Raw genomic sequence first — 9,856 nt, 5'->3', positions numbered from 1 at the left:
GGTTAATCAAATCTTTGTCCTTCTCTGGGATATTCCTTAAAGGTGCCATAACATGCTTTTTTCCACGTTTCGTAGTCTATCCTAAGTGTATATTTGATAATAATAAGGGTTGTGCAACACCCTTAACATAATAGTTAAGAAATATCACAAATCCCTCATCTGAAGAGTGGGTCCAGTTCGCCTCAGTCGGTCCCTCATCTGCCTGAAGAGTGGGTCCAGTTCGCCTCAGTCGGTCCCTCATCTGCCTGAAGAGTGGGTCCAGTTCGCCTCAGTCGGTCCCTCATCTGCCTGAAGAGTGGGTCCAGTTCGCCTCAGACGGTCCCTCATCTGCCTGAAGAGTGGGTCCAGTTCGCCTCAGTCGGTCCCTCATCTGCATGAAGAGTGGGTCCAGTTCGCCTCAGTCGGTCCCTCATCTGCCTGAAGAGTGGGTCCAGCTCGACTCAGACGGTCCCTCATCTGCATGAAGAGTGGGTCCAGCTCCAGTCTCCTTGTGTCCGTCTGTCCGTCTGTGAGAGTCGGATCTCTCCTTCACTGGAACTCCTCCAGGTTTCTATGCTTTTTTCCCAAAGAGGTTTTTTTTGTAGTTTTTCCTGGCCGAGAAGGAGAGTCTAAGGACAGAGGACCCTGGGACATCGTCCCTCGCCACCACAGACATTGTCTGACTCCATCGCCACCACAGACATTGTTGATTCATTTCTCCCTGTGGCCCTCAGAGGCAACTGTTGTTGTGATTTTGGGCCTTACAAAAATAAATTGATTTGATTTGATTTGATCTCACTTGGACCCCCTCACCAACCCGGAAATGCAAACGGCTTGGTTTTGATTTTCGCCCCCACCCTTGCGAAGAGCGATCTGGCTCCCCCGCCCAACCCGTGACGTAGTGTGTGCCCCACAGCTGTGTGCTGTAAGCTCCGCGGTGCGCCGCTCCGCGCGACTGAGTGAGAAAGAGTCTACTTTGAGACTGAATAAAAACTGGTGTTGATTCTATATATATATAGTAGCCTTAATGCCGGTACATGTCGGCCTCGGTGAAACTGAGATAAACCCCAAAAAAGATTTTTTTTTTCAAATGTGTGATTTTCGTTTTTTTGCAGAATGTGCTAGTTGAAGTTATGAATAAGCCCCTGTGTGCTTCAGATAACACTATTGGTTGTCTTAAACGTATACATTAAGCTGTTAAAAATGTGGAGTTTTCGGGTCTTTTTCCTGCTCTCTTGGGGGGCGTCACCTTTTTCTAGCCAATGTATTGTTTACATTTTCCACCAATCAGCTGTGATCCGCATGGCTACAGCTGCTGCTCCGTGTTTTCCTCTCATTACTCCAGACCGTCTGCAGAGCACAGTCTTCAGAGCTTACATTTCCTGGACTACATTGCAACGGAACTGTTTACTCAGGTACACTTTTACTTTACTACTAAATTATTGCTTTAACGCTGTGTTTTAAGGCGGTCTCGTGATCACTTTAGAATCTTACTTGTCTGCTTATCTGCTTGTAATGCTAAGCTAACATGTTGCTTCAGTGCACTCTGCTATACGGGCTTAAAGTGACTACTTTTGTTTGTTATCACCATGTTATCGGGTTATTTTTTGGCGTGGGTTGGCCCGTGGGTTGTGTGGGTCGTGCTTTGTGTGTGTTTGATGGTGCTTTGTTAGTTTTCGTGACTAAACCGGCTGTTAGCCCCACAGCCCGGAGCTAAATACAGCTATTCGGAGCTAAGTTGTAAGCTAAACTTTGCTATGTTATCGGGTTATTTTTCGGCGTGGGAAGGCGTGCTTTACACATCCACCCTCGATGTGTGAAGGAAAGGTTTCGCAGGTCTTTCCTTCCTGCTGCTGTCAGACTTTATAACAAACACTGTTAGTACTGAACACTCGCAATACTGACCTAACCTAATACTGATGTGCAATTCTGTCATATGTGCAATTGCTGTTGGAATTCATGTGCAATTACTGTGAAATTCATGTGCAATTTATGTGCTGTCGTGACACATATTCATGTGCAATTACTGTCGTGATCACATGCAATGGTATTTATGTATTTATTTATTTGTCTATGGGAGTTTTTATTTATTTATAGGAGATCTTCTACTGAAAGTGTTTTTCAGACTTTCTATAAGTGATCTGTTCTTCTGTATCTGCCTCTGTATCTTCCTGCGTTGCACCAATGAAATTTCCCCACGTGGGACAGTAAAGGAATATCTTATCTTATCTTATTTTATGAGCCGTGTTATCGCAAGTGAGCTAGCTAGCATCGCTAGCCGAGGGCAGATGTCCCAATATCTCCGCGTTTTGCATCTTAAATACACCGTTAACGTCACAATGTGAACTGTTATCTGTGAAGCGTGTTATTCCCATATTACTGTTAATCCTAATCCTTTTTTTCCCCTTTTCAGAATTGGCAAAGACACCCTGACTGACATGACCTGTCTCTACGTGAAGTCTGCTAAGGAGCGTGGTAAGTGTAAAACATTATTTTGGTGATTTTCATGTTTTAATGATTAGAGTATAATTAACCATAAGCAACATCTGTTTTTCAGGTGAGCCTGCAGTTGTACATCAAGCTTCAGATCACTGTGGAAACAGCTTCTCCAACACATCAGAAGCTGCAGGCCACGCACAGATCTCTACAACAGAATCTAATGTGCTGTCTTTGGACCCTCACCGCCAGCAAGCAAAGACATCAGGATGCATTACAGCTTTGACTTTGCACAGCAGGTACTAATAATAGTGATAATGCAGAATAGCAATTATAGAGAGATATACGTCTTAATCAAATGTCATATGTATTAATCTAATCTCCTTTCTCTCTCTCTGTCTACTAGAGATACACTTTCCGTCCAACCCTCTGCAGCCGGGGCCAAGCTTCACTACACAATGGACATCTACTTCCTCATTGCTGGCCACACCAAATTCTCCCCTGATTGCGGCTTTGGACTTATGAAGCGAGCATACATGAAGACCAGGGTTGACATTTTGGAGGACATCGCTGAGGTTAGTTTATATTATTTGACTACAGTAATGTGTAAACATTAGCCTGGTAAAACTTCAGTGCTGCTCTCTGCTTAAGATATGTTTCTTCTGTTCTCATTTTTTTTACATTGTCGCCCTTGTCATCAGGGAGTGGAAAACAGCTCTCCTGAGTCTCACCTCAGTATCCCACAGCTTGTTGGAACGGCGGATAGCAAAGTGTTTGTCAAGAACTTTGGACTGGCAGAAGCATCTGAGTCCCTTCTTCAGACGGCTTCCAAAGATCAAGAGTTATCATCACTTCAGGTATTTATATTGAAACTCTCACATTGTGTTAAAAACATAAATAGGTAATGAGTGTTATGTTAAATAGTTAGCCATTAAATTAAATGTCCTGTTATTTGTTTACAGCTTTGATGCCAAGAGCCGAGAGTCGCAGCACCGAAGAGTGCACAGACGAAGAAGAGGATGAGGATGTGATCTCTGATGTAATTGGACTCTGGTGGTGTACATATCATATCTATTATCTCATATATTCAAAGCCATGGACCCGTTGCAGTTCGTATATGTGATAAAATGTGAATATATGAGTATATTTCTGTGATGTATTTTATCTGCATAATAGTGATATTTTATCTGCATCATTAGTCTAAGAGAAGAACGGGTGTGTGACAAACTGCATTTGTTTGTGAAGGGGTCGTAAAGATGGGCCAAAGGATGTTTACCCTAGGGGGGGGTGATAACCCAGAGGAGTCTGGGTAATGTTTACCCAAGGCTTGATCTCTACGGAAAAATACCAAGTGCCTTGATGTGAGGCTGACCAATGAGAAATGTGACCCGCCTATTCCAGAATATCTAATAAAACCAACCAGCATGGGAAAAAACAGTGTGAGACGCGGGGGTGAGACGCAGGAGGGTCAGCCAGGCTCCTTACAACGGCTTGGCTGACACAGTCCCCGCGTTTTCTCCCATGCATGCCACACAAATGTCTGACTTTTCTGTGTCGTTTAATATTCTAAGTTGAATTGTGTTCTCAATGTGTTAAGGAATAGCATCGGTGTATGTCTCATTCCATGACATTTTCTGGTCCTATCGAGCCGGACGACAAGCTGCCTTCGCGGAGATTGACGGGTGAATCGGTGAAGTCTGTGCACAGCTAAAGGAAGTCCACTTTTCCCGTGGCCGCCCATCGCACCTCAGTCTCCGCGAGGAGAGCGCGTCGTTTCGAAGCAGCAGGAGAACACAGGCGACAAAGAAGGTCAGACAAAAACTTTGTGTGTGAAAAAGAGTTAGCCATAAAACGTTTTATGCATTAGTTTGATATTTACTGGAAAAATATTGTAGACTTATGGACGAGATAAGTTTCTCACATAAAGCAAGGCAGTTAGGTATTACTGAGGAAATACCCAGTTTCATATTACTGAGGAAATACGCAGTTTAGGTATTACTGAGGAAATACCCAGTTTAATATTACTGAGGAAATATGTGTGAATGTAAGCGCTGTGCACGAGCGAAGTAAGTAAGAGAGAAGTGTGAATGTGTGAATGAGGATTAATAGTGATTAACTAACGAGTGTGAGAATCACAATTAATCATACAAGGGTCAGAAGGCGTTATTCTGAGAGATCTAAAATTTGCAGTCACGGGTGAATCTTAAACACCACGTTTATGTCCGGAGGAATCTAATAAGGAATTTTCTCTAGAAGCTTGACATTGACCGTGACTGTAAAGCAAGTAGCATTTCTCTCAGACGACCGAGACCACATAATGCCAGAATTATCACCCCAAACTGTAAAAAGACAAAGGAAAAGTCATAAGAGGATTTTGGAGGGAGACTTCCGGTGTGCTCAGATGACGTGGCAGAGAGGGGGAGATAAGGGGGGTCAACAAGGCAGGAGAAAGGGAAGAAAGCAGTTCAGAGGACGCTCTGAACTGATGAAATTAGGAATTAAACCCAGCTGGTTTTAAATTTTAGTATTTGAGAGCTCTGTATTTCAACAAATTTAGGGTTTTGTTTGATTGACAACAATCAATTATAAAGATTGTATTAAACTTGATAAGAGATGAAGATTAATTCAGATTTTCATAGATGGCCAATTTTTTGGGGAATGTGATCACAGACAGGACACTTCCTGTCCCCGACATAGAAGACAAAAGTCGTGTTTTTTGTGTGCACAGAACAAAGCCACGTTTTGTTTTGTTTTATTTTTGGACTTGACAAAATTATCTTTTGGACTTATTATGTAACCATAATGCATGACTAGATGAAAGTACAGGACGAAAAGACAGAAGTGTTTTTAAATTTAGGATCAAATACAGGCACAGGCCTGGAAGTGATAATGTGGGCAAATGAGTGACTACTGATGTTTTTGGACATAGGAGTAGAATGAGTAGTAAGTAAAGTGATAGTAAAAGTTATATCAGTAACTGATTTATTTGTATTATCATGAGGAAACCTCGTATTGCATGTAGACGTAAGTGAGGGAATAAGTTAAATAGTGACGTCCGATGTCCTCCTTGGAAAGACATGAATGGGTCATTAACTAAAGACAACAGGACACCAAGTCATAAAGATAGTCAGAGATAACAGGGGCTATTGACTGGCAAAGAATCTGGAGGACTCAGGATGGAGCAGATGTTGTTATCTTTGCGTATCAACAGCAACACCTCAGGGGGGGTTGACGTGATGGGTAATAGGAAAAGTTAAAATTAACAGCGAAAGAATTTGACATTCTAAAGGAATTACCTGAAGGATTGTGGAGATTCAATCAAGAATTGAATAGATTTAAATAAGACAATATCATCTAAATTTAGACGCTATAGAAGTTATGAAAACCAGTGATAACAGGAACTTAACATTACAGGACTCAGGACGGAGTCAGGACGGACCCGGGGGGAGGAGTGTAATGCAGAAGAATAAATTTTACGAGACCCGCAGATTACCTGAAGATAGTGAAAACTATAACCAGGGGAAGGTTTAGAATCATTTTGATTTTTATACACATATAGACTTGTTAGAACAAACTAATACACAATGTTTGTAAAGCACCACATGAGCAGGTGTGAGAGATTGAGTTTGAAACTCACCTGAAGCACATATAGAAGATTAGCACATATTACATTAGATGTGTAACTTTATGCAGGCCACACAAACAGAGGAGATGTGAAATTATTAATTATGTGAAGAATTCTAAGTTGTGAACTGACCCTTATGGCCAGCTCAACGGGGGAATTATTGAGATAATTATTATTGTTTGATGTATTTGAATACATACATACATACATACATACATACATACGCGCGCACACGTGGACACCAGACTTTTAGAGTTTGAAACTTTTAGAGTTTGAAACATTTAGAGTTTGAAACATTTGGAGTTTGAAACAAATGGTGGTAAAACAGATCGCAGAGGCAGTGTCGGATTACAGACACACAGGGTGGGAGCCCAGCGCCGTGTAAGGGGGGGCTCAGCCAGGGATGTGACCACTGAACTGTGAAAGGTCAAGAGGTGACATTGCGGAGTGGAAGACAGACGCAATTCCATCTCTTCCTTGATTACATCCTGGATTAGTGAACGTTGGAAACTATCTGGATTATTGAATTTTGTTTAAATGTAGAATTGTGTAGAAGTTTGAGAAATGGGCAAAGCCATTTATCAAATGGAGGGATGTACGTGTAAACAAATATTCCGAATCAATAATTACTAAAAAAAAATTGTAAACAAGAAAACTGTTTGAAATGCACTGAATTGTCGAAAAGACTTTGTTTATCACCGCAGCAGAGAACGTGTTGGAGATGTGGTGTTTACAGAGACGAGCCAGGTGGACGAGCAAAGTGGACGGAGCCACTCCGTGTCGTCCTCACACCGACCAGGGGAGGACGAGAACATGGGTGCTCTCATGGGAAAGTGAGAGAAATGTCTGGACAACACAGCGGCAGATCCATAACATCGCAGACGCAGGACTTCGTTTGTATGAGTTTTGTCCAGAGTCTACGGTAGAGTACGATACTCTGCTACGATGGACGAGAGCCAGAGGCTACGGTGCGCAGAGTACCATACTCTGTGAAAAAGAATCAACAGTTATCATCATCAAGTGATGACGGTAATATGGGTGCTGAACACCTGTATTATACAATCGGGACAATCGGGACAATCGGGACAATCGGGACAATCGATCAACATACACAACTGTGTATACCGGTTAATGGAATATAGAGGGAAGAAAATAAGTGATCAACTTGAAAGGTTATGAAATGCATAATGTATAATGTACAATGTATAATTGACATGACAGAAGCTGAAGAAACACAATGGCATATTATACAGCCACAGTTGTTTGCACTAACTAAGAGAGTTTTTTATCTGCTACAACATAACTACATGTAATGTTAATGAGATTATGAATTGAGATGGGAAATGTACCAGTTCATATGTGTCATAGGTGTGACCGAAGCGAGCAGCGGGAGGAGGTCTCTTAAGGAACCAAGAGAGGACGTGATATGGTGGTGTGGGGACACTTGTGGGACGTTGTGCCTATGTATCCCTTTTGTGGCCAGCCATGGTCATAACAAAGATCAGCATCACCCAGAACCATACCGCAGGGTCAAGGTCGAGAGGTTAGAGGACTATCTGGTTCCAGTAGCACCTGATACTACGTATTTGATTCTATTGGGGTGTCCAGAGAGGTCCCTGACGAGTCAAACTGACTGACCACAGAGCAGCGGGTTTAAGGGCTTTCCGCTTGTACTTCTATATTTCCCATCACACCGCACAAAATTATAGACAAGATAAATTGTCTGTTTGTCAAATTACAGAGATTAACCAATCTGACTCAAAATTTAGGACAGTAATGCTGTAGACATGTTGTGGGCCGAGAGAAAAGGAGTGTGTTCAATGTTTGAGAACTGTGCATAAACTTTTTGTGTGTAAAAGTGTCATTTTAACACCAATATGAAAGACATGTTGAAAACTGAAAAGAATGATATGTTTGGCATATGATACAGAAGACTAATGCTTTGATAAACAGGAGGGAAATGTGATAAAATGTGAATATATGAGTATATTTCTGTGATGTATTTTATCTGCATAATAGTGATATTTTATCTGCATCATTAGTCTAAGAGAAGAACGGGTGTGTGACAAACTGCATTTGATTGTGAAGGGGTCGTAAAGATGGGCCAAAGGATGTTTACCCTAGGGGGGGTGATAACCCAGAGGAGTCTGGGTAATGTTTACCCAAGGCTTGATCTCTACGGAAAAATACCAAGTGCCTTGATGTGAGGCTGACCAATGAGAAATGTAACCCGCCTATTCCAGAATATCTAATAAAACCAACCAGCATGGGGAAAAAACAGTGTGAGACGCGGGGGTGAGACGCAGGAGGGTCAGCCAGGCTCCTTACAACGGCTTGGCTGACACAGTCCCCGCGTTTTCTCCCATGCATGCCACACAAATGTCTGACGTTTCTGTGTCGTTTAATATTCTAAGTTGAATTGTGTTCTCAATGTGTTAAGGAATAGCATCGGTGTATGTCTCATTCCATGACAGTATACCTGGCCCTGGCATCTGTTTATAAGAGTTCTTCTATTAAGAGTGTTTTTTAAACTTCCTATAAGTTATCTGTCCTTTCCCCCTGTATCTACTGCGTTGTAACATTAAAGGCTATCTTATCTTATCTTATCTTTTGTTGTTTGTGTTGAATCATTCAGTGCACCATTGTTGGTGCACTGAATCACCTGTGAATTATGTATATCGACAAATGCAATGAACCCTATTCTGATTCAGATTCTTTGATTCTATTCAGGGCCTTTTGTAATCCAAGTATTTCCATTTTAATATAGTAACTTCTAATTCTGATTCAAGTCCAGTTACCATCAATAACAACACTCCTCTTGAGTCTTCAGTGACAGCTGTAGGGGGAGGTGGTGTCAGTGTGACAGGGGGGAGGGCTTATCTCAATGAGATGCAAATGAGCACCCCTGTGACTCTGGCTCTCTGACGGTGACGCGTGCTTGCCCTTATGACGCGGTCTTGCCCCCACCGCCCGTCAGTTTGGAGATTCGTGGAAAGGAGATAGTCTGTAATATAGCTAAAAACTGCGGGAATCAATCAAAAAAAACACTGGGTACATATATGAAGCACAAATAGCAATGTAAGAAGGTTAAAAGCTCTGAAAAGTCGATTTTGCATGTTATGGGACCTTTAAGCAGTACAAGTATAGTAGTATTTAGACCTGATTTAGCCCTACTTTAGTCTTAGAATAATACTGTTGACCAGGTTTATATCTGTGGTACTCGAAAGTAGAGATCGACCGATAAAGGTTTTGTCATTGCCGATATGATTGTTTAAAATCCAGAGAAACCGATGGCAATATCTTTGGGCCGATGTGTATTGACCATATTATGCCCCGCCCACTTTTCCTTTCCCCCCACTTCTGTTGTAATGGCACTTCCGGTCCAGCAGGAACTCCGGTCACTTAAAAGGAGAACGAGGAAAAAGTCTGGCCGCTAAAATCAGCTCTGAAGTAGATTGATTTGCGTAAAATGTTCATGTGACCAACACGTCAACAACGCACAGATTCCCTGGACCTGAACACAGCTTTTTAGTCTGTGTAGAACTTCTTTTCTCTGGAGGTCACAGCCCTGTGTGAACTGAAAGGGTTACGTCGAGTGGCCACGCCCGGACAGGCTTCTGGAATAAGGCAAAGAGACAATTTGGATTGTTTTCCCCAAATGATGTAATTTAAACTGACTCATCCACAGCACTGAAGTCACTTTGTGCAGTTCAAATAAAGTTCATTGCGAGACAATTAAGCCGATACTCTAAAGTGCTAATATTGTTCAGATGTATCGGTCAAATATCTACTTAGATGGTATGTTTGAGAACCACT

This window comes from Eucyclogobius newberryi, unplaced genomic scaffold (assembly GCF_026437365.1).
Source record: "Eucyclogobius newberryi isolate DKJ021-1_F unplaced genomic scaffold, fEucNew1.0.hap1 SCAF_13, whole genome shotgun sequence".
NCBI lineage: Eukaryota > Metazoa > Chordata > Actinopteri > Gobiiformes > Gobiidae > Eucyclogobius > Eucyclogobius newberryi.
Note: the sequence above shows the minus strand (reverse complement) of the source record.